This window comes from Marmota marmota, unplaced genomic scaffold, assembly GCF_001458135.2.
Source record: "Marmota marmota marmota unplaced genomic scaffold, marMar, whole genome shotgun sequence".
Taxonomy (NCBI): Eukaryota; Metazoa; Chordata; class Mammalia; order Rodentia; family Sciuridae; genus Marmota; species Marmota marmota.
The window spans coordinates 731,812-738,849 of NW_026005359.1; positions in this window are offsets into that span (position 1 = coordinate 731,812).

The window sequence follows — 7,038 nt, forward strand, 5'->3', positions numbered from 1 at the left end:
ATGAGAAAAAGCCCACGTGGGGAAAATGGTACTAAGTGCACACTGCTCAGCATTCCTGGGAAAGGAATCTACGTGGTCATAACAATGCAGTCAGTGGTTTCCAGCTTTCAGAATCAGCCCGTGGACGATTCGTGTTTGGGGATCCAAATAGTAAGGGAATTTAGCCTAACATTTTTAAAATGTAATTAGAAGACAGGTCAATTAGAATGGGTCAATGGTAAGGTATGGATTTTAATTGGTTCATTTAGATAATAGGAATTGAACTATTAGAAGGGAGCAAAGAATGAAAATTTTATTATACTTTTAAAAGTTTCAAATATATACAGTAAATAATAAACATCAAACTTGAGAGGAAATAGATATGAAAGTTTGTGGAACTTGATATAAATATTGAATAATGCTAGGTACAAGGAATGGGACAGTGGAAAATACGGAAGGACCATGTTTAAATTATTAGTAAAAAAAATATACAAATATCAATATGAAAACAATTGTTGGATGCTTAGAGAGAACTACAAGGAGACCTTGGAGGAATTAAAGGCCTTCTTACTTCAGATTCCTAGGTAATTATGTGAGAAGTGAAAATCTTGAATATCCTTAATAGCATGTCTCCTACCAAGATTGAAATTCAAAACACTTATTAACCCACAATTAAGAAATACTTTTATGTGGGAAATGAGTTACCACATAGTAAGAAAAAGTAAGCCAATCATATGAAGAGAGATTTGATGGATGTAAAATGAAAGGATCTCAGTCAGAACAGAAGAATGGAGAAAGTTTCTGTCTAAACAGAGAACAAAATTCAGGAAGTGTGTGAATAAGTGAATGAGTAGAAAAGGTATTGCTGACTCAAACCCTAAAATCCACAGAATGCAGAGACAGAGGAACAGACACTGTGATTAGTTATAGCAATGTTTGGATGGAGTTTAAGGTCAGAAGCAATATTCCTCACCAAAAATTCAATTTGTCTTAAATCATTCTGCATAGTTTGTGTAATGCAAAAGGAATAATTATAAAGTTTTTTTTTTTTTACCATCAACAAAGTACTAATAGGGAATATTTCAAACATAAAGAATTTCTAAAACAAATTGACCACGTTCTTTATGGAAAGTTATTCTCACTTATTTCAACTAAAGACTAATTTACTTTTAATAAGATTTGAGTATTTGATAGTAAATATATATTATTGGAATATAATAAATAGTAGATGGCCAAGATAACATTTTTGGATAAATGTTGAATTTTCAATTTCTTTAATTTTATGTTTAATACTTCAATTTTAATATAGCTATAAATTGTATTTATATCATTATCAGTAAGGGAAACTAATTTAATAATTAACTAGATTGTCTCAATCAAATATTAAGTATCAGAGTAATGGTTTCTGCTAGATTATCCCATTTATGATGCTTTGATTAACTACAGATATTGAAAGTAGACTATATTTGTCTGACACCGAAAAATAGGTCTAAATCTCTTTTGCTCCTCTTATATGACTTGTAAAAATTGCTAAATTTTAAGAAATACAAGGCATTAATTTTTTAGTGTTAAGTTCCATACAATTTATAATTTTAATATTGAATCTGAATAATGCATGTGCTCCTAAACTTAGGTTACTGCTTTATTTTTACCATTGGGAAACAGATAATTTTCGTACTTCAGTGAGATTGCCACTCAAGGCATACTATGCTTTGGGGGCACAGACTGGAAGAAAGTATTTTCAAATCATATATTTCTGATAAAGAAATCGAATCTAAAAATAAAAAAAATAATTTTAATTCAGACTATATTAATAATTGTCAAAACTCAATTTAAAAAATCCAATTAAAAACATGCACATTTTTAACAGTTAATCCTGAAACTTGTACAAACAGCAAATCAGAACTTGAAAGGGTATTTTACATCACTGGTCATTAATGGAAATCAGTGGAGATACTATTACATACTTTTTAGAATGACCAAAATAAAAATGACTCATCAAGCATTTTTTAAAAATGTGTATAAATGGAGTTCTGTTACACTGCAATTAAACAGGTAGGTACTTTGGAGAACAGTTTGAAAGTGTCTTGAAATTTAAATGACGACTACCATATAATTCAGTCATTTCATTAGTATCTACCCAAGAAAAAGAGGGCTTATGTCTGTACAAAACATTGTGTAAGAAGATGAAAGGTGTCCATGTTAGTCAATATATCTGTGTCCAAAATACCTGAAATTAGAGGAGAAAAACTTTATTTTGGAGTTCTAGAAGTTTAGTCCATTGTGGCTGACTCCATTGCTCTGGACCTAAGATGTGGTAGAACATCATAGTGGGAGGCCATTACAGAGGAAAGTTGCTCAGTTCATTACAGCCAGGAAGCAGAGAAAGAAAGTGAGGGGCCAGAGACAAGATATAGTCCAAGGGCACAGCCCCAGTGACATAATTTCCCCAGATAGACCTACCTTCCCTTAATTACCAGAGTAGTACATACAAAATATTAATTCATCAAATGGATTAATCCACTAATAAGGTTAGAGATTTCATAACCTAATCTTTTCACCTCTGAACATTGCTCTATTACCTAACACATGGCCACAATGATGAACATTTTTAAATACAAACTATCACAACATTTTTATTTATAAAAGGCAATAACTTGATAAAACTCAAGCATCCAGAAAAATGTGAATATGTAAGTGATAGTATTTTCATGCAATAGAATAATAAAATAATAGCAATACAAAGGAAAAGACTATATGTATTGTACAATTAATCTAAAAGCATTATAATGGGTGAAAAAAGGTCAGGTAGGAAAAAATATATACTGTTGAAGTCTTAAAATTGCAGGAAGTGTGAACTGTTATGGTCTAAACAGTAGCTGGCTCCCCAAATGCCACTGGGTGCATTAACAATTTCAATGGATTTGGTATAGGCAGGAGGATCATGGCTGGAGGATAAGACTCACTGGGGTGTGACTTGGGGATGATATTTTGTCACTAGCTCTTATCTCTCTTTTTCTCAGCTTTATGGCTACCATAAGCTGACAGCTTTCTTCTTTTGTGCCTTCCACCATGATATTCTCCCTCACCTCAGGCCCATAGAAGTGGAGTTGGCCAATGGCAGACTGAAGCTCTGAAACCACGAGTACAAAGTCAACTTTGCCTCTTCTAAATTTTCTTTGTTGAGTATTTTGGTGACAGCAACAAAATGATGGTTAACACATAATCTAATGTGTCATGACAGAAAACATGTTAGTGTTTGCTTACTATGTACTGGGAGAAAAATATTCCTGCTTTTATTTTTTCATAGTCATGTTCATTATCTTGATTGTGGTATTGGCTTTAGACAATCTTATTAAATCCTACATTTTTAATCCATGCATTATACTACATTTCAACTATGCTTCACTAGAACTGTTAACAAGTATGAGTAGCAATAATTTATAATTGAATCAAATAAAGACTTACTTTGAAAAGCAGCCAAAAAATAACTATAACTTATTGATACTTATCCCAAAGAACCAAAATCAGCATTCTATAGGGATACATGCCTACCAATGTTTATAACAAAAAGATTCACAATAGACAAGCTATGGTATAAGCCTAGGTGTCTATCAACAGAAGAATGAATAAAGAATATGAGGTTTACATACATAAAGGGGTTTTATCAGCCATAGAGAACAATGAAATTATATAATTTGCATATAAATAGATGGAACCCAAGAACATTAGGCAAAGTGAAATAAGCCAGATTGAGAAGGAAAAGGATCAAGTATTTTCTCTCATATGTGGAAACTATAAAAAAAAGAGAAATAAAAAGGGATTTCAAAGAACTGGAAGGAAGAACTACGTAGAGCATGAAACAATGGTGAAGGGGGAGTTAGAAGGAGATAAAAAGGGAGGTACTGAGGAATAAAACTGACCGAATCATGCTATGTGCATTTACAAATATATCACAATGAATTCCTTTTATGTATAACTATAATGTACCAAGAAAATCAATTAAAAATTAATTCATTGTCTCCACACTAAAAAAAAAAAATGTGTGTCTGTATTTATCTGTGGGGTGTGTGTTGTGTGTGTGTATGTGTGTGTGTGTGTGTGTGGACAGAGCAAATATAGAGTAGGTTATAGATTTATGTAGTAGTCATGTAGGTGTTAACTGATTCACACTGCATTTTTTTCAACTTTTCCACAAATACAAGTCTTTCATAACAACATGTTCTTGGAAAAATCTATTTAGACACTTGAAAACAAATAAATATAACTTTTATTTTACATGGTATAAACACCACAATCCAAAAACATCCAGGAAAACATTATTCACAAATAAAAGCAGATAAATATCTCACATGAATAGGAAAATAAACATATTTAGTAAAACATTATCAAACACAATCCAGGGGTATTTTTAAAGAATAGTCAATTATTAAATAAGGCTTACTCCAGAAAGAGAGTAAGGTTTAAAGTCTGAAAATTGTTTAATATTTAAATTTATCAATTTTATAAACATAACAATTCATGTAAACCTACGCTTGCATGTTAATAAGACATTTCACAAAATTCAACAATCAGAATAAACCACTAAAACAGGACTGGATGATATCTTCCCTGATATGTTAAGTGACAAATACCAGTATCATATCCAATATAAAAAGAATAAAATTTTAACAAGGATGAAAATTAAACATGTGCACAAGCTCTGTTATATAACAATATTTTTAGTATAGCTAAAATCCAACATTATTTTAAAAATCATGGTACTAACAGAAATAATTTATAAAAATGTGGAAGATAAAAGAAAATGTATATATATATATATATATATATATATATAATTGACATATTAGGTGTAGAGGAGGGAAAATTATTTAGGAATATGCTATATAAAAACTACTCAAAAATTATTCCTATCAGTATGGACTGATAGCTACTTATAATTTGTACTATAATGTAGTTTCTTGTCAAATCAATCTAGTTCTTGCTGTAAATATCATTCAATGAATAACTTGTGTTTTGCAAATGTTTGGAAACAACCTAAATGCATACAAATAAAGCATTATCTACAAAAGGAAGAATAATCAAATAATAAAATAATATTCAATTAAATACAAACTTTTTGAATAATTTGGTTTGGAATTACCAACAAAATTACTTAAGAACAAGATCAAGGACAAAATATCATTTATAAGTATTTCAGGTTAAAAATTGGAAAATTTATAGATATGTACTTGCTAAAAACATCCAGAAAAGAAAATGATTAATAATTATAATAATTAATAACAAGTATTAAATAAGTGAAAGACCTCTTACATCACATCTTTTCTTTTAAACTTTATATATTGTCTGAACCATATATATATATACAGGGTTTCAACCAAAAAAAAATATATGTGTGTGGAACAAAGGTAAAACTGAATCTCTAAAAATCCAGTGGTAAGAATTTCTGAATCAATACTACCTTTCTTAAACAAGGAAAAGCTGAAGATATTGAAAATTAACAACTTTTCTTGGTTACATCAGAAAACTGTGGTCAAAAGACAAACTGTCAGTGACATCAGGAAGAACAAATAAATTTAGAGTCATTGCAAGATCTGTCTATCTGGGGCATAAGGGACAGAGGTCAAAACCTTGGAGGAACACCTTACTCAGTGTGCTTTTGATGAACTGGTGAAGATTGAATGTGGACTATCATGACAGGGAGAAAACCCTGGGCACTATTCTCATAGGGTCCCTGAAATTCCCCTGGGCTTTACCTACAGGTTGTTAAGGTGAAGAGATGACAAACACTCCTTGTGGCTGGGTCAGGTGGGATGCAAAAGTAGGCATTTGGCAATAGCCCAGTGCATTCTGCAGAACAAACTCTTACGCTACTAGAAAAAAAGACTACTAGAGTCTTATTCTACCTGAGAGAAGAATGTGTCTCATTTTTCAGTTATATTAGGAAGCTAAAAATACTCTGGTTACCTACCTCAAACATAAAGATCTAAAAATTGTCTAAAACATTATTCAAAATAATTATCGTGATTTTGATGCATCAAAATACATAAAGAAAAATTGGGAAAAACTGAAGAAATAGATGATAATAGAAAAATTGTAGGTTAACCCCATACCTTACTTATGAATAAATCACCCAGACAGAAAATCAATAGGGAAAAAACAATTTCAATTACAGTATAGACTAAATGGACCTAACAGACATATGAAGAAATTCCATCCAATAGTAATAGTAACACACTTTCAAATGGTCACACAGAATGTTCTACAGGATAGATCATTGTCTGGGCCACAGAGAGCCTTAACAAATTCAAGAAGATTAAAATTATATGAAATATATTTTTAAAACAATGGAATAAAACTAGAAATTAAAAATAGTAAAATTTGAAAATTCACAAAAATGTGAAAACCTATTTCTAAGTAAACCATAGGTCAGGGAAATAAAAAAATACTGTGAAATATATAAAAAAGGAAACATGACAACTATGGGAAGTCCCAAATTAGTGTTAATAAGAAAACTCATAAATGCAGACATTAGAAACATAAAGATGACAAATTAAAGACAATTTACACCTCAAGAAAGATTCTATGAATGTGACTTAGCACATTGAGAAAATGAAAGACAAAATCCCATTTAATCATCTGAATAATTACATAAAGAAAAATAATTTGACAAAATCCAATATCCTTTCAGGATTTGAAAATAAAAACCTAAAAACATTAGGTATGGAAAAATGAGTTCAACAAACCAAGTCCAGATATGAGAAGTTCATGCCTAAAAACATGCTCCTCAGTACAAAGTTGAAATCATTCCCTTTGTTAATCAGGCACAAAATAAGAGTGCCCTCTATACCACCTCAAAATACTATTGAATGTTCTGTCCTCAGCAATGAGACCAGGGAAAGAAAGAAACAGGATCATAGTTGGAAAGGGGGCAAAAACACTCTGTTGCAGATCACCTGGATCAATCGATCCATCTATCTACCTACCTACCATTAAACTGTTAGAACTGATAAATGAATTCAATATAGTTGCAGCACACAAAACCAACACAGAAAAATC